The following is a 21,541-nucleotide window of genomic DNA, read 5'->3' as shown; positions in this document are numbered from 1 at the left end:
ATATATTTTCCAATATAAAATAAATCACATAGGGGGCACAGTTATGGATACTTCCTAGACACAGTGAAACACCTCACGGGACTGATCTACTGGGTTTGAGGGCATAGGACCATAGTCTCATGGGGTAACTTGGTCAATTGGCAGAATATAGTACATAAAGACAATGTTCTACATCCTAGTTTGGTAAGTAGTGTCTGGGGTCTTAAAAGCTTGCAAGCGGCCATCTAAGATACAAACTATTGGTGTCTACTCATCTGGAGCAAAAGAGAAAGAAGGAACCAAAGACTCAAAGAAGAAACTAGTCTACAGAACCAATGGTCTATACAAACAATGACATCACCTACCCTGAGACCAGAACTAGAGGGTGCCCAGCTACCACTACTGACTATTCCAAACAGGGACTCAATAGATGGTCCTGCATAGAATGGGACATAAGTGTAGAACAAAACCAAATTCCTAAAAAAAGGCCAGACTTACTGGACCAGTAGAGACTAGATGAACCCCTGACACTATCACCCTGAGATACTCTTTAAACTTGGAACTCAAACCATTTCCAGATGTCATCTTTCAGCCGAATGACAGATTGGCCCATAAAATAAGTAATAGCGCCCATGAGTACTGTGTTCCTCAAAATAATCACCTAGATGAAACCAAATGGCAAAGATTTACCCTTGATCAAAGAAGAGAAGACAAGGGGGGATAGGGAAGCTAAATTAATGGAAACAGAACAACCAAACTGGAAATAACAAGGATGCTGGTATATTGTGAAGAACGTAACCAATGTCACTGGATAATATGTATAGAAATCGTTAAATGAGAACCTAATTTCCTGTGTAAACTTTCACCAAAAACACAATGAAATATTTTAAAAATAATGTTGTTGCTGGTTGTGGGGGAAAAAAAGAGTTTGTTTATGTATTTTTTAATGGGTATTGGTAGGTATCAAAATGCTATATTATTTAGATCCACTCAGATAACATTTAAAAGAGTGATATTCTATTTTAAAATGTTAACATTTACAATACACTTGAAATTATATCCTTTGCAACTACTTAAATGAATATATTTTTAGATGTCAATGTAAAATGTGTAAGGTAATTTAAAATTCTTTGATGTATATATAAGCAAAAACCTTTGAAAGCCACTGTTACGGAAAAACAAAAGTTAAGTGAAGGTTCTTCTTTAAGGAGTTTACCTTTTAGACTTGGTAAGTATACAAAAGAGCTTGTGATACAATACTTGAAAGGTAAAAGGGGTATAGAAGTTTAGACAAACGAGAACAGCATCACTTGCATAACCAAGGAAAGGTTCATGAAAGCATAGCTAAGTTTTTCAATATTATTCATTTACTCAATATTCAGGTATTCAGCATTTAGCACCTACTGCCCTGGTGGCACAGTGGTTAAGAGTTTGGCTGCTAACCAAAAGGTCAGCGGTTCGAATCTACTAGCCATTCCTTGGAAACCCTACTGGGGATTTCTGCTCTGTCCTATAGGGCTGCTTTTAGTTCAATCAACTCTATGGCAATGGGCTTGGGTTTGGTATATAAGGCACTGTTGTTTAGTGTCAAGTTTCAAAATGAACAAAACAAGGGCTCTGTCTTCTCAGAGCATGTAATTTGGTGAACTAGGATAATAATCGGAAGGATTTCAATAGGCAGAATGGCATGGGTGTTGGGAAAAGAGGCAGAAAAGGGCAAGGAAATGATCAATGAACAGCAAGTCAACCAAAAGCAAGATACCTGACATTTAACCATTTAGAAGTGTTATAAAAATAGGTTTCAAATTGAAGCACCTAACCCCTTAGATCTCTAAAGTGCAATGTATATGGTGCTTGAGAAACACTAGGTTCAAACCACAGAATTCTGTTAGATAGCAAATTTGGACTGAATCAAACAAAACTAGACAAGGATTAAAAAATAATAACTAAAAAAGGCATTTTAGCACCAGCAAAAAATGGACCAATTTTAACCAGGCAGGCTATGGTAATATGAAGAAGTAGATGATGGAAGCCTCCTGACAGTTCATGGGCCTCAGGCATGAGTGTCTGTTGGGGGAGGAGGAATGAGACAACAAGGGGTGGAAAAATTATTGGGAGGGCTAAGTTATACAGCACAGGAAAAGCATCTAATGTGCTACTCACTAGAAAATAACCATTTCAAATCAACATTTGGAGACTAGTAGGGTAGAACACTCAAGATGGAAACTGAGGGACAAAGAATAAAAGCAGAAACATTTCTATGTTAAGGTGTAGACTTTCCCACCATGACAGATTTTTTTTAATTTTTGTTTGCTTGTTTGTTTTTAAGAAAAGCTATCACACATTCATAGCACTAATTGGTTTTCACAGAGCAGTACACAGATGAGGTCTCTTTGGGAAATGCCCGCTACATTTTGGCTTAAAAAAAAAAAACCTGGCTCCTTCATAGGAAATTTAATTAACAGGGTCTGTGGTCCCCAGCTCTCTTGTGATGCTCCTCGCTCAGATACACTGCAAAAAATTAAATCCAAGCAAATTTGCACCTGTCACTTGTTGGGTACCAAAAGGATAGCAGTGAGAAGGGGAAGGAGATGGGTTTGAGACATTAAACTAAAGGAGAATGGCAGGAAAATGCCAGTGTCAAGGAGGACTCTCAAAATATACCTGAATTCAGAGGGCCATATGCCTCCCCCTTTTTGCTAACCTGACAACTTTTTTGGACTTGAGGTGAGAGGTGTGGAATAAGGAGAAATAGAAACAGTTTCCTAGGTTACAATTTCAGTTGATCTCTTGAAATAGTATTCCTAGAAAAATACTATTGTTCTCCTCTCTTGAGAACTTGCAAGCATTTAGGAGACTAAAGAGACATGACAGCTGAATGCAGAACATGATCCTAGAATGGATCCTGACCTGGAGAAAAAATACTATGAACATCATTTGGTCAATTGACAAACTAGGTAAATGGAAGATAAAGTACTGTATCAATGTTAAATTTACTGAATTTGGTAACTGTACCATTCTTATTTAAGAGAATTTTCTTGTTTTTAGGAAACACACACTGAGGTAGATGGGGTAAGGGGCCATGATGCAACTTATTCTCAAATGGTTCGGGGGAAATACATATGTGTGTGCGTATGTGTGTATATATATATATATATATATATATATATATATATATAACTTGCTGCTGTAGAGCCAATTCTAACTCATAGCAACCCTACTGGACAGAGCAGAACTGTCCCATAGGGTTTCCAAGGCTGTAATCTTTACGGAAACTGACTGCCATATTTTTCTCCCACAGAGCCACTGGGTGGGTTTGAACCACCAGCTTTTGGCTAGCATCCCAGTGCTTAACCTTTGCACCACCAGGGATCCATATATACATAGAGAGACAGAGAGAGAGAGAGAATGATAAATCAAATAGGGCAAAATATTAACAATAGGTGAATCTGGCTGAAGGGTATAGAGCTTTTCTTTGTATTATTTTTGCAAATTTTCTATAAACTGGAAATTATTTCCAAGTAAAAAGTTAAAAATAGTCCTATTGAAAGGACTATCCCATCTCTCCACCAACAACAGAAAAGTCAAATTATATACCTATGAATTCAGAGTGAGGTCAGCAGGAATGCATCTATTTCAAATGGCAGAGACTTTTACAAAAAAGGCAGACTAAAATTAAAGGACTACCTTATTTCCACATGACTTTATCTTAACACCCGTTTCACGTAAATACTCCCCATCCTCCAATGTAGAAACTTCACACAAACTCAGAGAGGACAGCAAAGGAGTAGTAGAAATCAAACATAACTTCTCAAGGAAAGCCACAGCCAGAACTAAATCCCTCTTCCACCAGCAACAGAAGGCAGCATTATGCCACCCATAAATTTCATCTGACATAAGGAGGATGGCCTAAGAGAAGGAAGCAGGAAATTGAAAAGGGCCAGATTTCCAGGCCATTACCAATACTTGCCCTTAGTTACATTTGGTAGCTCCCAGAGCCCCACCTATACCACAAACCTTAACATTCTGTGCATTACAGGTAGAGGATTTACAAGGGTTGACAATTACTTTAGGGCTTCATTGGTCCTCACAACTGAACCAATAAGCAACATCCATAATAAACGCAGAAAATATCGAAGTTGTCAAGGATTTCATTTTACTTGGATCCACAATCAGCATCCATAGAAGAAGCAGTCAAGAAATCAAATGACTTATTGCTTTGGGCAAATCTGCTGCAAAAGACCTCTTTGAAGTGTTGAAAAGTGAAAATGTCACTTTGAGGCCTAAGGTGCGCCTGATCCAAATCATGGTATTTTCAATTGCCTCATATGCATGCAAAAGCTGGACAGTGAATAAGGATGAATTAATGCATCTGAATTATGGTGTTGGCAAAGAATATTGAATATGCCATGGACTGCCAGAAGAATGGACAAATCTGTCTTGGAAGAAGTACAGCCAGAATGCTCCTTAGAAGTGAGGATGGCAAGACTTCATCTCCACGTACTTTGGACATGTTATCAGGAGGGACCAGTCCCTGGAGAAGGATGTCATCCTTGGTAAAGCAGAGGGTCAGCAAAAAAAAAAAAAAGGAAGACCCTTGACAAGGCGGATTGACACAGTGGCTGCAACAATGGGCTCAAACAGCAATGATCGTGAAGATGGCTCAGGACTGGGCAGTGTTTTGTTCTGTTGTATACAGGGTTCCTATGAGTTGGAACCAACTTGATGGCACCTAACAACAAGCACTGAGCACTCTGAATTCTTACATAGGCCTTCACTAGCACTGTGGTGAAGCTTAGAAGAATGAGCTTCATTTATTATCTATAATGCCAAAATTGAAAAGGTTAATCACCATTAGTCAATGGAAATTAGAAGTAGAGAGGATATTATTTATCATGCAAACAAAAGGGCTTCAAATTAAAGCCCAACTGCAAGACCACAAACACGTACCTAGATACTTCACACACCAAACAGCTGTACTCCTTCCTCCCACATGGCATGCTTCCTTCTTGGATCCCCCACGCCCACAACTGCAGTGGCTGGGTTTGTCTCAATGTCTTCTTACATACAAGATGGTGAAGAAAAGCTTAGGCAAGCATCACGAGCACCACCTTCCCTCTAACCCTCTGCTTAGCCAGATTTATTCAAGAGAAAGAACCTCATCCATTCCCAAACCCTAAGAGTACCTATTCAAACAGCTTCTAGGTACTTCTGCCAGATTTCCAAAGCTTCCAGAGTCCCTGTTGCCTTTGGCAATTAGGAATTGAGTTTATGAAGACTGGAAATCACTAGAGAGTCGTAGAGAGACAGACAGATAGACAAAGACACAGGCTCAGACGAAAGTTGACAGATGATTCTGTGTCCTCAGGTGTGCACTCTGTACCTACAACCCCAGAGGAGACCAAGGGAATCTCCCCTCAAGTTTATCGTGATACACAATTATTTCTTCACAACACAATGATATCATTCAAGTGCTCTGAGAGCCTTTACTACGTTTACATAAATGGATGACCCCCACCACTCACACCTACAACCAGAAAATAAAGGGGAAAAAGCACACAGACAAAATCAAAACAACTTCTCTTGGACCCAGGCTCTTCACTTAGACCAGAGTTTTTCAACCTGGGCATTACTGGTATCTTGGGTCGTGTAATTCTTTGTTGGATATTGGGGGGTGGGGGCAGGCAAGAGCTGTCCTGTGCATTGTAGGATGTTTAGAACCATCCCTGGCCTCAACCCACTAGATGGCAGTAGCAACTCCCCCAAATTGTGACCGAAAATGTCTCAAGGCATTACCAAATGTCTCAAATGGCAACCCTTCTCCCATGGAGAACCACTACCTTAGACCAAAAGGATTCCCCTAGTCTAGCCCCAATCTGCATGAAATTTGACATATTACAAAAAATAGAGGCAGGATTAACTAGTTACTCTTATCAATATTTTTAGTACGGAATCAGGGAGGAGATCAGGAATTTTCGTGATCAGAAGTCCCTCTCAGCAGTGGGAAAGGGCTCTTGCCACCTAGTAATGAGTCTTCTCTGCATATGTCTAATCTAGGATTATTTTGGCTTCCTTTGTGACATAGTTTCCCACATAGTGTTCAAGCACCAAGTGGTCCCAGTTGTGTCCCCCCAGGCCTGATATCCTGCAAACAATTGTCCACATTTGTTCTCTCAGCACATTCTCATATTTGCCAAGGCAATTCTCATGCATACTCAGTTTCTAAAAAGTAGCAAGAAAGGAGTTAGTCTGGGGAACTGATGATGTTAAGTGTAGTGGAACTTATTCATTTAAAAACTTTATTGGCTCTGTCTTTAGTTAGCGGTATGGCCTTGAGTTAGAATGAGGTCACGTCTTGCTTACCTACTGAGGTGTGGAAATGATCAAATGAGATAATGGATGTGAAAGTATCTTGGAAAATACAAAGTAATATACAATTACAAGGTGCTTATTATTTTTATTGGCACCCTGGTGGCACAGTGGTTAAGAGTTCAGCTGCTAACCAAAAGGTCAGCAGTTTGAGTCCATCAGTTGCTCCTTGGAAACCCTATGCAGCAGTTCTACTCTGTCCTGTAGGGTCGCTATGAGTCTGAATGCCAACAGGTTACAGGTTATTATTTTCATTAATGTCTAGGTCTGCAAAACTGAGAGGAAGAAATAAGCTGTGAGAGGCAGGGCATTTTTTATCCATTCCTATGGCCAAAAGAAAGGTAGAAAAGAATTGAAAGAGATGAGAAAGCAACTTGTTGGGCTTTGAAAATGAAAACCATGGTAAGATGGATGGATGCCAAGTACTAAAATCAGGCAGCAAAAGGTTTTCTTTCGTTGGGGCACAGAAGTGATAAAGACCACGTGGGCGCAAGAATGAAAATTATAAAGAAAATTTGATTTAAAAGCTCCAAGCCCTCTAAATTTTAAAAGTAGTGTTTCCCAAACTGTATGCCTTGGAATAGAAACATTTATTGAGATATTATCAATAGGTATTTTCAGCAAATGAGTTTGGGACAAGTTGCATCTTATTGAGTCACAATACACATTAAGAGAAAGACTCTGGGAAGGCCTATAGTAAAGAACTTGTCTTATTTTGCTAATCCATTATTTCCTAAACTTTTCTGACCTGAAAATCCTATTCATTCATTCATTCATTTAAGTCTCTGTTAAGATCAGATTGATAAATGTAACACTCAAAAGATTTCAGGATCAGAAACAAACAAAATATGAGCCAGTGAGGTGGATGCTAAATGTACATGTATGTACAAATAGAAGCCAGAAAGGTAAATCCATCTTCCCAGAGCACTGATCAAATTCTTCCTAGTTCTGGGCTCCCAGAGGCTATGAAAAAGAGAGAGCTGATAAGGAGAATGGAAAGATTAAAAAGTCATTAAAGGAATGGTAACAGACAGGAAGATCAAAAGGGTAGTTAAGTGAATAGCCATAACCAAAGACTAACTGTGCTTGCATCTGTTTCAGGTCCTTCCTGACCCAATTTCTCTCTCCCTCCACCAAACTTACGCTTAGTTTCTTCTTCTTCCCCACAGCTTACCACAGTATACTTTCCAGCTTTTGTTCCATGGACCTCTATCTCTATGTTGGCTGCAAGTCCAATGGTTTTGACCCCATTGTAGGACTTTGATCCTAGGCCTGCATGTTTTTTCTCGCAACCAACTACAGGAGAGGTATGTGTTGGATGTGAGGAAGATATCCTAACAGAGAGGGTATAGGAGACAAGACTGCATGGACAATATTAAAATAGAATACTCATTTACCCTTATTAATTAGGTGCAATTTTATTTGGAGGAGAAAACACAAAGTAGAAGATAATGGGAGCCAGGAGAGATCCAGAAAATCCAAAAGCTCCATTTTGGAGAAGTTGGAAATTGACAACTAGTCTGAAAAAAATATTAAGGAAATCAGGCATAGATACTCTAAAGAGTCCTAGGCAAAAATAAAAATTTAAAATGGGAAACCCTAGTATTAAATAGTGCAGGTACACCCAAAACTGCATCACTTGAATTATGCACATGTTCTCAAATACATTCTTCATTCCTAGGTTAAAAAGACGTTTTATTTCTTTTCCAAAAATCCTCAACAGAACCTGCAGCCACATGGGCAAACCCACCCTCCACAGTGACACTTGAGCATTTCCAAACTTAGAAACAAAATCTCCAACTCTTTCAGGCCATGTGTCACAAGAATAGTGACTGAATACTGCATGGCCAAGTGTGAGACCACAAGAGATGATGAGAAGTGTGGCTACAGTAAACCTTGGAAGCTTTGACCCTGCTGGCCAGACTGGAGCAGCACATGGGAGAGGAATAAGCAGAACAGTGGCAAGCCTCCATACGGTAACATGCATCTTGCAATATACATTGTGCCAGTGCTACAAAGTAAATATGGGCAGGAAAAAAATCTCTTTCTCAAAACAGACCTAGAGTGGGTGTGTGGCTTCAATCCGACAGTCTCAGTGCTTCTGGGAAGAGTTGGAAGAAAAGAGAGGAGGAGGTGAGAGAAAAAACACAGCCATTTTTGCAATTAAATTTCAGAATCTTTTCATTATGCAATTTTAATTCATTGAAAGTTTTCTTTTCCATCCAACCTCCTCTTCATTCCTTAAAACTCTTGCTCCACTCACTTCCCTCCTCCTGTGCAAATGCGTGCACACAAACACACGCTATGCTTACCTTGCTTTACCAGATCATCTGTAGTGAACAATTTCACATTTTCTCACCACATTAAAGATTCTGCTTCTAGGTATGGCTGGCATCTGTCTCTCTCCCAACCCCACAACACTTTCCTACAGAATCAAAGCCTCTTTTCAAATTTACAATCCCTGGCAGTGGTGAATGACCCAGTAAGTAAGGTAAGCAAAGGCTTATTTGTGCTTACTTACTAATCTGTAGTAAACAATTTCACTACAGATGATCTGGTAAGCAAAGTAAGTACCATGCTTACCTCTTGCCTATTGGATAATCCACTCTTGCTAGGGACATAAAATCCAGGAGGTTTTTTAGCCTTGAGAACAGTTTAACAATAATAGTACAGATCCACCCTTATTCAGAAAAAGCTGAAAAGAAACTAAAAGGTTTAATAGGCACAAATATTGAGCTTCTGCTACAATCAATAAATAATGCCTAAATGGAAGAATGGCAGCACCTGACAGCAGTTTCTGGTAATCCCTCAGTGAAAGTCTTTGTGAAGTTTTATGCTGCTAATTACGTTAAATTGACCTCTGAGGGTCGGAATGTAACGTTCTGTCATTGCTGTGTTTGGTTTACTATTTAATGGCTCTCATTTTAAAGCTTAACTTAAGTTAGGGAATGGTACAGACCAAAAAAAAAAGCAAGGCAAGGTTAGACCTGATGAATCTGTCCAAGAAAGAGTATGAGATTTGGACACAGATGCTTAGGGTTCTGGCCAAGGAGAAATTATTTCTGTGGAACATGAGACTGGGAGGCTAGGCCTTTGGTTTTTAATTAATCAAGCTGTGCTCTCTAGACATTTGACTCAGTCTATTCTATGCCTCCAAAATGACTCCTGTCCCCGTCATCATTTCACATCTCAACCTGGAGTGAAGTCTGAAGAATCCAGTACAGAAAGTTGGATGTTCCCAAACTGGGATACTATAATATGTTCCCACTGAGGCAGCAACACTTGCATCTACAATAAGACATTTTGAGGGAAGTTTTACTGAGTCTTAAATATGTGTTTTTTTACCCTCTCAGAAATTGTACGAAGTAAAATTAGTTGACTTGGCCATAGGCCATAAAACATAATTAGTTCTGTGAGGCTGTTTAATGTTTAAGCTTAACCATCAGTGGACAGCCCTCAGACACAAGGAAGTCTGAATTTAAAGCCTCAATGCAGAGGGACAAAAGCTAAGCAAAAGATAGAAAGGAATCGATTTCTCTTTAATCTGGGAACCAGCGGAAAATAAAACCTGATGAGGGAACAGAGATATTAGTTATAGGGCTTCTAAGATGCTAAGGCACTCTGGGAAATTAATCAGAGATCTTACAAAGGGCTAATAAAACATCTACATCTTCCTTTTTAGATGTCAGACCACTTTACACATATTTTCCTCACTCTCCCTACAGCCTCGTAAAGTAGGAGAGGCAGGTGTTTTTATCTGCATGGCCCTAATGTAGCTTTAGAAGCTTTGTCCTCCTGTCAGACTCTCAAGGGTTTCACTATTGAGTGATACATAGATACATATTGAACAAGCAGAACTGAAGTACTGCCTCTAATTCAGCTTCTTCATCAAAGCTGAAATTAACAGAACAATGATAAACTTTGCATTCACTTTTCAACATCAGCCACCTCATTTGAATGACACTATTTTAATGACAAGAAATGTTTCATGGGCACTGTGAAATGAAAACCATCACCCTGCTTTAATACCTCATCTGCCTGCCATCCCCTAAGATCCTGAGGCATGTTTCAAACTCACAGGAGAATTTACACTTAATTGAAACCACAGGAACGGAATGTCAGAGACAGAATTCAGTTTCTTTCTTAGAATTAGAGTAATTTTGAAGCATCAGAATACTCTGTCCACCAGACTTGACTATTCAATCTCTCAGAGAGAGAGAGAGGGAGAGAGGAGAAAGAGGAGGAGAAGGAGAGGAAGGGAGAGGGAGGGCAAGGGAAAGTAGGGAGGGAAAGAGAGAGGGAGAATGAATGAGAATACCCCTGCATAGAAGTGGGGGGGTGGGTAAGAAGGGGGAGCTAGACAGTTTTTTTTAACATAAAAATGCTGATTTAGGTCTGAAAAAACAAGAGTACTAGAAAATGGACTTTTTAAATTGAACTTTACATGAAGATTTGCAGAACAAACTATATTCTCATCAGACAGTTAGTACACACATTGTTCTATGACACTGGTTAACAACCCCACGACACGTCCACACTCTCCCTTCTTAACCCTGGGTTCCCTATTACCAGCTTTCTTGTTCCCTCCTACCTTCCAGTCCCTGCCCCAGGGCTGGTGCGCCCCTTTAGTCTTGTTTTGTTCCATGGGACTGTTCAATCTTTGTCTGAAGGGTGAACCTCATGAGTGGCCTCATTACTGAGCTGAAAGGGTGTCCGGGGTCCATACTCTCAGGGTTTCTGTAGTCTCTGTCAGGCCAGCAAGTCTGGTCTTTCTTTATGAGTTAGAACTTTGTTCTCCATTTTTCTCCAGCTCGGTCCGGGACCCTCTATTGTGATCCCTGTCAGAGCAGGCAGTGGCGGTAGCCAGGCACTATATCTAGTTTTACTGGACTCAGTCTGGTGGAGGCTGTGGTAGATATGGTTCATTAGTCCTTTGGAGTAATCTTTCCCTTCTGTCTTTAGTTTTCTTCATTCTTCCTTGCTCCCCAAGGGGTGAGACCAGTGGAGTATCCTAGACGGACGCTCACAGGATTTTAAGACCCCAGACGCTACTCACCAAAGTAAAACGTAGAACATTTTCTTTATAACTATGTTATACCAGTTGAGCTACATGTTCCCTGAGACCATGGTCCCCACAGCCCTCAGCCCAGCAATTCAGTCCCTCAGGGAGTTTAGATGTGTCTATGGAGCTACCATGACCTTGCCTTGTACAGGTTGTGTTGGCTTCCCCAGTATTGTGTACTGTCTTACCCTTCATCAAAGTTACTACTTATCTATTGTCTATTAAGTGTTGTTCCATTCCCAGAAAATGGACTGATTTTTACCCCCACAATGTTGTTTTGCCCTACATGCCTATGACTGTTACTCTGGTAGGATCAGGAAAATATATATATATATATATATATATATATATATATATATATATATATATATATATATATATAAACTTTGGTAGAAGTGACACTGAACAGCTGAAGGGTGAAGAAACAAGGGTCTGAGTAATCCACAATTCAGCTTGAATGAATTTCTGGCATTTCCTATCAATGTATTGCTGCAACCGCTTTTGAATGATCTTCAGTAAAATTTTCCTTGTGTGTGATATTAATGATATTGTTAGATAATTTCCACATTCGGTTGGATCACCTTTCTTGGGAATAGGTATAAATATGGACCTCTTTCAGTTAGTTGACCAAAGTTCAAAGTAAGTTTCAAAGTCTCTTCTGACATCCATTTTTGTCTTTTCTTTCTTTCCTGTCTTTTTAATGATCTGTTGCTTTCTTCATGTATGATGTCCCTGATGTCATTCCACAAATCATCAGGTCTTTGGTCATCAGTGTTCAACGTGCCAAATGTATTCTTGAGACAGTCTGTAAATTCAGGTGGGATATAGTCAAGGTCATACTTTGGCTCTCCCAGGCTTGTTCTATTTTTCTTCAGCTTCAACTTGGACTTGCATATGAGCAATTGGTGATCTGTTCTACAGCTGGCCTCTGGCCTTGTTCTGACTGATGATGTTGAGCTTTTCCATCATCTCATTCCACAGATATAGTTGATTTAGTTCCTGTGTATTCTTTCTGGTGAGGTCTATGTATAGCCAACATTTATGTTATTGAAAATAGGTATTTGCAATGAAGAAGTTGTTGGTCTTGCAAAATTCCGTCATGTGATCTATAGCATCGTTTCTATCACCAAAACTGTATTTTCCAACTACTAATCCTTCATCGTTTCCAACTTTTGCATTCCAATCACCAGTAATTATCAATGCATCCTGATTGCAAGTTTGATCCATTTCAGATGGCAAAAAAAAAAAACCATTGCCATCGAGTTGATTCTGATGCATAATGACCCTATAGGACAGAGCAGAACTGCCCAATAAGGTTCCAAGGAGCGGCTGATGAATTTGAGCTGCCAGCCTTTTGATTCGCATCCATAGCTCACTGTAGCTCTTAACCACTGAGCCACCAATCTGTTCATCTTTGGCCTTAGTGGTTGGTGCATAAATTGGAATAATAGCCTTATTAACTGGTCTTTCTTATAAAAAAAAATCCAAACCCGTTGCTGTCAAGTCAATTCCAACTCACAGCGACCCTATAGGACAGAGCAGAACTGCACCATAGGGTGTCCAAGAAGCAGCTGGTAGATTTGAACTACCAACCTTTTGGTTAGCAGCTAACATCTTAACCAGTGTGCCACCAGGGCTCAGCCTTTCTTGTAAAGGCATATGGATATTATCCTATTACTGACAGCATTGTACTTCAGGATAGATATTGAATGTTCTTTTTGGCAATGAATGCAATGACATTCCTCTTCAATTTATCATTCCTGGCATAGCAGACCATATGATTGTCTGATTCAAAATGTCCAATACCAGTCTATTTCAGCTCACCAGTGCCTAGGATATCTATGTTTATGCGTTCTATTTCATTTTTTATAATTTCCGATTTTCCAAGATTCATACTTGGTACATTTTCCATTTTAGTGTATACTTTTGCCACCTAGTTTTTAGTCCTCAGGCTGCAAAGCAAATGGAACACTGAAAATCTGTTTCTTTTTTTTCACTCTGATGTTTTTTTAAAGTCTTAAAGCATTTGCCTAACGAGGGAGTGGAGCTAACCAAGCCATTTCATTTTGTGCACAACATTAAATTATTATACTTAATATTGAAAAAATACTGAGCACTCAAAAAATAGAAAGAGAAGAGATGAAAGAGAGAATGAGGAAAGATGATGCCCAAGATGAAGATGGGAAGACTAGGTTGAGGTAAGTTGGAGGATTTTTAAAAAAAATATTCAGTATACATGTACACACAGTCAAATGTCTGTGGATGGTGTGGAAGCTTTTCCTCAGTCTCATCTTGGGCTCATCAGATCCACAGCAGAAATTATAGTCTCCTAAATTTATGTGAAGCTGCCCAACCAGCAGAGTTGTTCAGGGCCGTTCAAATCTGGAGTCACTACCTGGCTCTGCCATTAACTCAGTTACCTCTCTAGGAAAGGAGCATGGTAATCAATCTACCGTGACTAATCCTTCCGGGGGTAGGAGAGGATTAAAAAGTTCAAGTTTACAAAGGACTTAGTTTTTCTCCCGTGAGAAGAATCATATCAGCAGAATTCACATTCCTCATTCAATTCACTTCAGAACCTCTTTATGGTAGCAAAGAAATAAAGTTTAGGTTCAAATACTTAAAACCCCACCCCCTCTCCCTTTTCTCACTTGCAGATTCAGCTACTTAGCCATGCTTACCAGGATCCTCTAATTAATATTAGAGGAAATATTAGATATTTTCAGAAAATATTAAAGCTACAAAATCCTTACTCAACAATCCCTACTCTCCTAGTAGGGATAGTGTCCATACCCACTTACTCCTCCTCATTTGTCACCACAGTAAAAGAAGCTAGCTCTGATGCTCTCCTCCTTCTCAGGATACCATGCTTCCCCTACCTCAGCCCAGAAATTCAGCCCTATCCATTTGGCCTCCAAACCTCAGACAACCATCTTCCATTCTACCGTGGCCAGTAGGTGCTGCCACAGATAGACAGCTGTTTCTTTTCAACTGATGACTCTTGGAAGACAGCAGACTCCTTGGATATGGCAACCATTAATTCTGGAGAATGATTTGAAATATTCTGTACATACCACACTTTTTGGTTTGTACAAACTGATTATAAGATTGGGGGGCTGCAGGGTCAGGCATAAAGAAAAAAAATCTTCTAGCTCTTTTTGTTCTTTCCCCTCAGTCCTAATCCATATATAAAGTCCAAGTCCATAAATAAAGGAACGAGTAACAAGGCTTTTACTGACAATCTTTTGCCCTGGGGGTGAATGAACAGAGACAGCCCAGAAATAAAAGTTAATGCCATTTTCCAAATCTCCCAGTGCATTCTCTGCAACCTCCAAAATAGTAGAGCACAGACTGGGCACTGGGATATATATGTGTGACAGAACATGACTGCCTAAATTATTTTGGTATTATACATTGTTTGGGATTAGCCCCACTTCAGCACCTTCCTATTAGAACTTGATAAGTGGTGACAAAGAGACAGAGTTAGCTGTTTAATAGCCACAGCAGGCACGAACAATTAGTAAACATTCATTTTGGTTCCATTCACATCTGATTACTGGCTTGACTGCCTGATGGATATCTATAAACAAATGAAAATAATTTTGATTTTTAAAAACATTTCTTAAATATTTGCATTTCAGACTTACCTTTCAAATATCATTGTATATCAGGAGGCTAAGTTCAGCCCATACACAATTCTGATTAAGGCTGAAGGTCTGACAAACAAACATTATCCTACAGAGTCAAAGTTTAAACAAAATGCAAAGGGTACTGCAGTAAGAGTCAGAGGCCCCAGGTCTGTCTAACTCATGTGGTGAATTTGGATGAAGAACCCTTTCTGAGCCTTGGTTTTGGGACACACCACTACCTGCCCTATCCACCTAGAAAGGGGTTGGGAGGGTCAAAGGAAAGAGTTCCTGTCTTAGGTGGGTTCTCTAGAAAACCCAAACCAGTAAAGTGTATAAATATATAGAGAGAGAGAGAGAGAGAGAGATTTATATCAAGGAAATGGTTCACACAGTTGTAGGGCTGGAATGTCCCAAGTCTGTAGGTCAGAATAGAGGCTTTTCCTGATTCGCATAGCCGCAGGGCCTGGCAAACCCAAGATTGGCAGGGCAGAGAGCAGGGTTCTTGCTCACAGGCTGCAAAGATCGACAAATCCCAGGATTGGCAGACAAGACCACAGGTAAGCTGCTAACTCAAGTCCCAAGAACCAAAGATCAGATGAACAGGAGTCAGCTGCAGGATCCAGAGTGAGCAAAAGCCCATGAGCCTTGCCAGAATGCCTACTTATGTTCAATGCAGGCCACATGCCCAAGGAAACTCTCTTTCAACTGGCTACTCACAGCAGATTCCATCATGGAGGTGATCACATTATGTCAAATTTCATCATGGAAGGGATCACAAAATCATATGACTGCCAGACCACAAGAATCATGGCCCAGTCAACCTTAACCATCACAGTCCACCCCTTGTCTACTTGGCACCTGTACACATCTTCTTAAACCATACATTATCTCTGAATAAAGACAATTACAGAGTCATATTTGCACATAACATGATACCATGCACACACACACAACTGAAAATGTGCTAGCCCTGTTTACATCTTATATTTTATAAATAAACAAAACAAAAATATTTGATGGACACAAACGAAGCAGAAATACTCATAACAATTACATTCATTGTTTCTGCAACTGGTCACGTGGTCATAACTGGTAGTTAGAACTACCTTCTTCCACCACCCACTGCCTATTCCTTTGCCCTCAGCAAGCACCTCAGCTGGTCATGGTTCTTTGCTTGGTGGGATGACCGAAACCTTCATTCCCAAAGTAGTCTGGGCCATTAGTAGTCATGTCAGAATTGGATTGCTATAGCTTTCTGTTGACTTTAATCACAGTGAATGGTGGTACTAAGAGACACACTAAGGGATCTCCCACATTCCAGACATATTCTACTTTCATTATGTCATATCAATCCACTTTCCTCTTGGTAATTATGATCATTCACACCAGCCAGTATGATAATTCCCTTCTCTGCCTGTTGATCCAGAGGCATAAGCAGCCCAAATCGGCCAGGTGGCATTCTTAGCTTCCAGTTCAATGAATCAGTGGAGAATTTCCTTCCTTCCTCTCCTTGGGAGAATTTCCTTCGCCACTGTCCTTCTGGGAGGTCCCAGAAAGAGACTGTAGTGCTGCTGCTGTCCACTTTCGAGTGGTGCCTGCATATCGCACAGAACCATCTGTAAACCAGGCATGAGTTTTCTCTTCCTCATTCAACTGATCATAAAGAACTCTCCATGACACCATCAATGCCAACTGGGAGATAGAAGGTAATGTGACAGGAGTGGAGACCCTGGGCATTTGGGTCAATTCTTCATGCAACTTACTTGTGCCTTCAGGTCCTGCTTGGTCCCGATCTTGTATATACCAGCTCCATTTAACTATGGAGTGATGTTGAGCACATCCAACTTTATGAATCTGTGGGTCAGACAAGACCCAGTTCATGATGGGCAGCTCAGGCCGCATGGTGACTTGATGTCCCATGGTTAAGCATTCGGTCTCTACTAAGGCCCAGTAACAGGCCAAAAGCTGTTTCTCAAAAGTTATCTGCAAAGGATGGCAGGGCTTTAGTCCAAAATCCTATCGGTCTGCACTGTGATTCACCAATAGGGGCCTGCCGAAGACTCCAAACAGCATCCCTACCTGCTACTGACACTTCAAGCACCATTGGATCAGCCAGATCATATAGCCTAAGTGACAGAACCACTTTCACAGCAGCTTGAACCTGTTGCAGAGCCTTCGCTTCTTCAGGGCTTCACTCAAAATTAGCAGCTTCTCGAGTCACTTGATGAATAGGCTGGATTAGCACACGTAAACAAGGAATATGTTGCCTCCAATATCCAAAGAGGCCCACCAGGTGTTGTGCCTCCTTTTTAGTTGTGGGAGGGGCCAGATGCAATAACTTATCCTTCACTTTAGAAGAAATATCTCAACATGCCCCACACCACTGGACTCCTGGAAATTTCACTGAGGTGGAAGGTGCCTGAATTTTTGTGAGATTAATTTCCCACCGTCTAGCATGCAAATGATGATTTACCAATAAGTCCAGAGTTATTGACACGTCTTCCTTACTAGTTCCAATCAGCATAATGTCATCAATGTAATGGACCAGTAACATCTTGTGGAAGGCAAAGGAGATCAAGGTCCCTGTGGACTAAATTATGACATAGGGCTGGAGAGTTGATGCAGCCCTAAGTTAGGCAACTGAAGGTGTATTGTTGGCCTTGCCAGCTGAAGGCAAAATACTTCTGGTGGCCCTCCAAAACAGGTATGGAGAAAAAGGCATTAGTCAAATCGGTTGCTGCCTACCAGGTACCAGGAGATGTATTAATTTGCTCAAGCAATGAAATCACATGTGGAACAGCAGCTGCAATTGCAGTCACCACCTGGTTAAGTTTTCGATAATCAACTGTCATTCTCTAAGATCCATCTGTTTTTTGCATAGGCTAAATAGGCGAGTTGAATGGGGATGTGGTGGGAATCACCATTCCTGCATCCTTCAAGTCCTTGATGATGGTGGTAATCTCCACAATTCCTCCAAGAATGCGGTATTGCTTTTTGTTTACTATTTTCCTAGGTAGGGGCAGTTCTAATGGCTTCCACTTGGCTTTTCCTACCATAATAGTCCTTACTCCACTTGTCAGGGATCCAATGTGGGGGTTCTGCCAGTTGCTGAGTATATCTATTCTAATTATGCATTCCTGAACTGAGAAAATCACTACAGGATGGGTTTGGGGACCCACTGGACCTATTGTGAGATGGACATGAGCCAAGACTCCATTAATAACCTGACCTCCATATGTCTCCACTCTGATTGGTAGGCCACAGTGATGTTTTGAGTCTCCCAGAATTAATATCAGTTTAGAGCCAGTTTTTTTTTTATCAACTAATACCCGAAAAGTCTGATTATTACCTTTTCCCCAATGAACAGTCACTCTCATAAAAGGCATAGGTCCCTTTGGGAAAGACTGGGATAAAGGTTAACAGTGTAAGTTTTTGGTAGTGTACTGGAGTCCTTCCTCAAGGAGACCCGGCCTCCCCTTCATTCAAGGGGTTGTGGGTCTTTAAACTCACTCAAGTCTGGTAATTAATTAAGGGACCATGACTCTCTATTCTAGCGATTCAAGTTAGACTGCTGTTCACTTGCCCTAGAATTCATTAGCTTGTAGTACAGATCAAGTAAATATTTAGTAGATTTCCTATTTATTTCACTCCTAGGGACACCATGACTAAGCAGCCAACACCATAAGACCATGGAATTCAGACTATTCTGATTACTGCTTTGACTCTGCTGTCCATTACTGTAACCATGCCCACCTTGTCTCTGTCAACTGGGCTTCGCCACTTAGCCCCTACCACAACAGGCTTCAATCAGCCCCACTATACTTAGATATCTTAATTCAGTTAGGGTAGTTCCCACTGTCACATCTGACTTACATAAAATAGCAACCACAGCAGTTTTCAAGTATGCTGGGGCTCCCTTCACAAATTTGTTCCTCATCGTTGTCATAAAACATGTGTCCTCTGGGCACTCCATGCGTGGGTCTGTGGATCTAACCTGATAAATCCATTCTAGCATTCCAATTTCCCTAAGCCTTTGGATACCTTCTCCTGCAGTATACAAAGGCAGGTCTAGTACTTCAACTTGATTTAGTGTAGGCCACTACATAATCCATGCTTCAGTGACCCAATCAAATAAACTATTAGATCCTTTCCTAACTTCTTAAGCTGAAACACTGAATGAATTATCTGTGCTTAGTGGCCCCATATCAATAAACTCAGACTGATTCAACATTATGTTCCTTGCACCATTATCCTACACCCTTAAAAGCTATTCCCACACTTATTCCCCAGGTTTCTGTTTGTACATATTAGAAAAATCAAGCAGTTACTTTGGATTGTAGCGTGCCTCCTCCTGGGTCACAGTTTGTACTTTGCCTTTTGGGGCTTGCTGGGACTTAAGACTAGTTATAGGTCTAGAAGCCAAAATCGGTGATGGGGAAATGTTTTGAGAACATTCAGCATTGTCTTATAAAGCATCTGCCTCAGACAGTGCCCCCGGCAATGACTCAGACAAAGGCTCTTTAGAAGCAGCTGGGTTAATCGACTTAGATGGGGGTGGTGGGGCTAATAGTTTTGTTGGCAGGAGTGATTCGACAGAATCTAGGGGCTCAGTGTTACCTGCTTCCTGATTATCTGCCCATATGTTCCCATCCCAAGTTTCATGATTCCATTTCTTCCCAATCAATGCCCTCACTTTAACTTCAGACACCTCTCGAGGTTGACAATTGAGTTGGTGTTGTAATTCAGCCACTCTTACGATAAGACTCTCAGTCTGGTTTTCAGCAATATCAGCTTTGCTACTACAAGAAATAAGGCTTTCTTTCAAAGTACAAGTGGAAACTTTGAGGTCGTTTATGTGGCACTTGAGTCTTGACTCCGAAGCCCTGAACTCATCTCATTCTTTCATCAGTTTGTCTAGTGAAAGTAAGACCAACCAACCAGTTTCCTTATACTTCTCATTATGACCAAATTGTAGAAAGGTATCACACATGCAAACACTCATAGCCCCACCCTTCACCAGTACCTGATCTGATCTATTTGCATATTTGTATTGCCACCTCACACCACGGATTAGCAGTACCCACTTTACTACTGGAAGCAGAGTCATCATGTCTTTAAGACTAACCTGACTTGAGAACCAGTTTAGAAAACACCTTACAATTTTGTTTCTCTAGAACCACTCTCAGTACCAAATGTCTTAGGCTGGGTTCTCTAGAGAAGCAAAACCAGTAAAGCCTATAAATATATATAGAGAGAGAGATTTATATTAATGAAATAGCTTGCACGGTTGTAGAGGCTGGAATGTCCCAAATCCTAAGGTCAGGATAGAGGCTTCTCCTGATTCACGAAGCTGCAGGGCCTGGCAAACCCAAGACTGGCATGTCAGAGAGCAGGGCTCTTGCTCACAGGCTGCAAAAATTTACAAATCCCAAGACTGGCAGGTAAGCTGCTAACTCAAGTCCCAAGAACTGGAGGTCAGACACACAGGAACCAGCCACAGAATCCAGAGTGAGCAAAAGCCTATGAGCTTTGCCAGAATGTCCACTTATATTTGATGCAGGCCACATGCCCAAGGAAACCCCCTTTCAACTGACTAGCTACTCACAGCAGATCCCATCATGGAGGTGATCACATTATGTAAAATCTTATCATGGAAGTGATCACAACATCATACAACTACCAAAGCACTGAAAATTGTGGCCCAGCCAAGTTGCACACAACCTCAACCATCACAGTTCCTAGGTGGCTTTTAAAAAGATTAAGCTCTGCACAAAGCAGAAGCATTATATTTCCCCTCTAACTCCTAGAAGTCTTCATTTTGATACAGGGGTTGTTTATTCATTTGGTGACACAGCCTGTGCACTAGGTACTGTCACAAATATTTTCCAGACGAGGACCTCCTTTTGATATCTCCTAAAGTTTATAATTTTTGTGGAAGGTGAGGAAAGTGTGTGGAGGTAGTTCAAGCAACTGACAAAATGGAATGTTTCCAGAAGAAAGCAACTAGGAGACTAAAGGGTCTATAAATCTGTCCCATGTGGGATGTCTGAAGGAGTGGGTGGGAAATGCTTAGCTTGGAGAAAACTAGAAGGAATAACAATGGCTGTTTTCAGAAATCTGAAGGGCTGTCACATGCAAGAGAAAATCTTTTTCATGGCAGAAAGAAGAACAAAAACCAACCAGGCTCAAAAGAAAAAAAAAATTAAGCCACGATAATGGAGCTAAGTCAAAGGGATACAGGAGCCAACTGAAAGAGCTCCCAATGGCCAAAGTTGGAGGAGTCTGAACAACAAAATACATAAAGTAGTACTGGATTATAACCCAAAGTTGAAAATAAACATCCATGAGTCAATATTGATATAAATAAATGACTGAATATATAACTAACAGAGAATAGACAAATCTCCCATGCAGAATACTTCCAAATAATTTATGTAGACATTCCATCCTCAAGGAGGTATAACATAACTCCTGACTCTTCAAGTGTGGACCGCCTATAGTG

This window comes from Elephas maximus, chromosome X (genome assembly GCF_024166365.1).
Source record: "Elephas maximus indicus isolate mEleMax1 chromosome X, mEleMax1 primary haplotype, whole genome shotgun sequence".
Lineage (NCBI taxonomy): Eukaryota > Metazoa > Chordata > Mammalia > Proboscidea > Elephantidae > Elephas > Elephas maximus.
The sequence above is the reverse complement of the archived record's forward strand: the minus strand, read 5'-3'. Positions refer to the sequence as shown.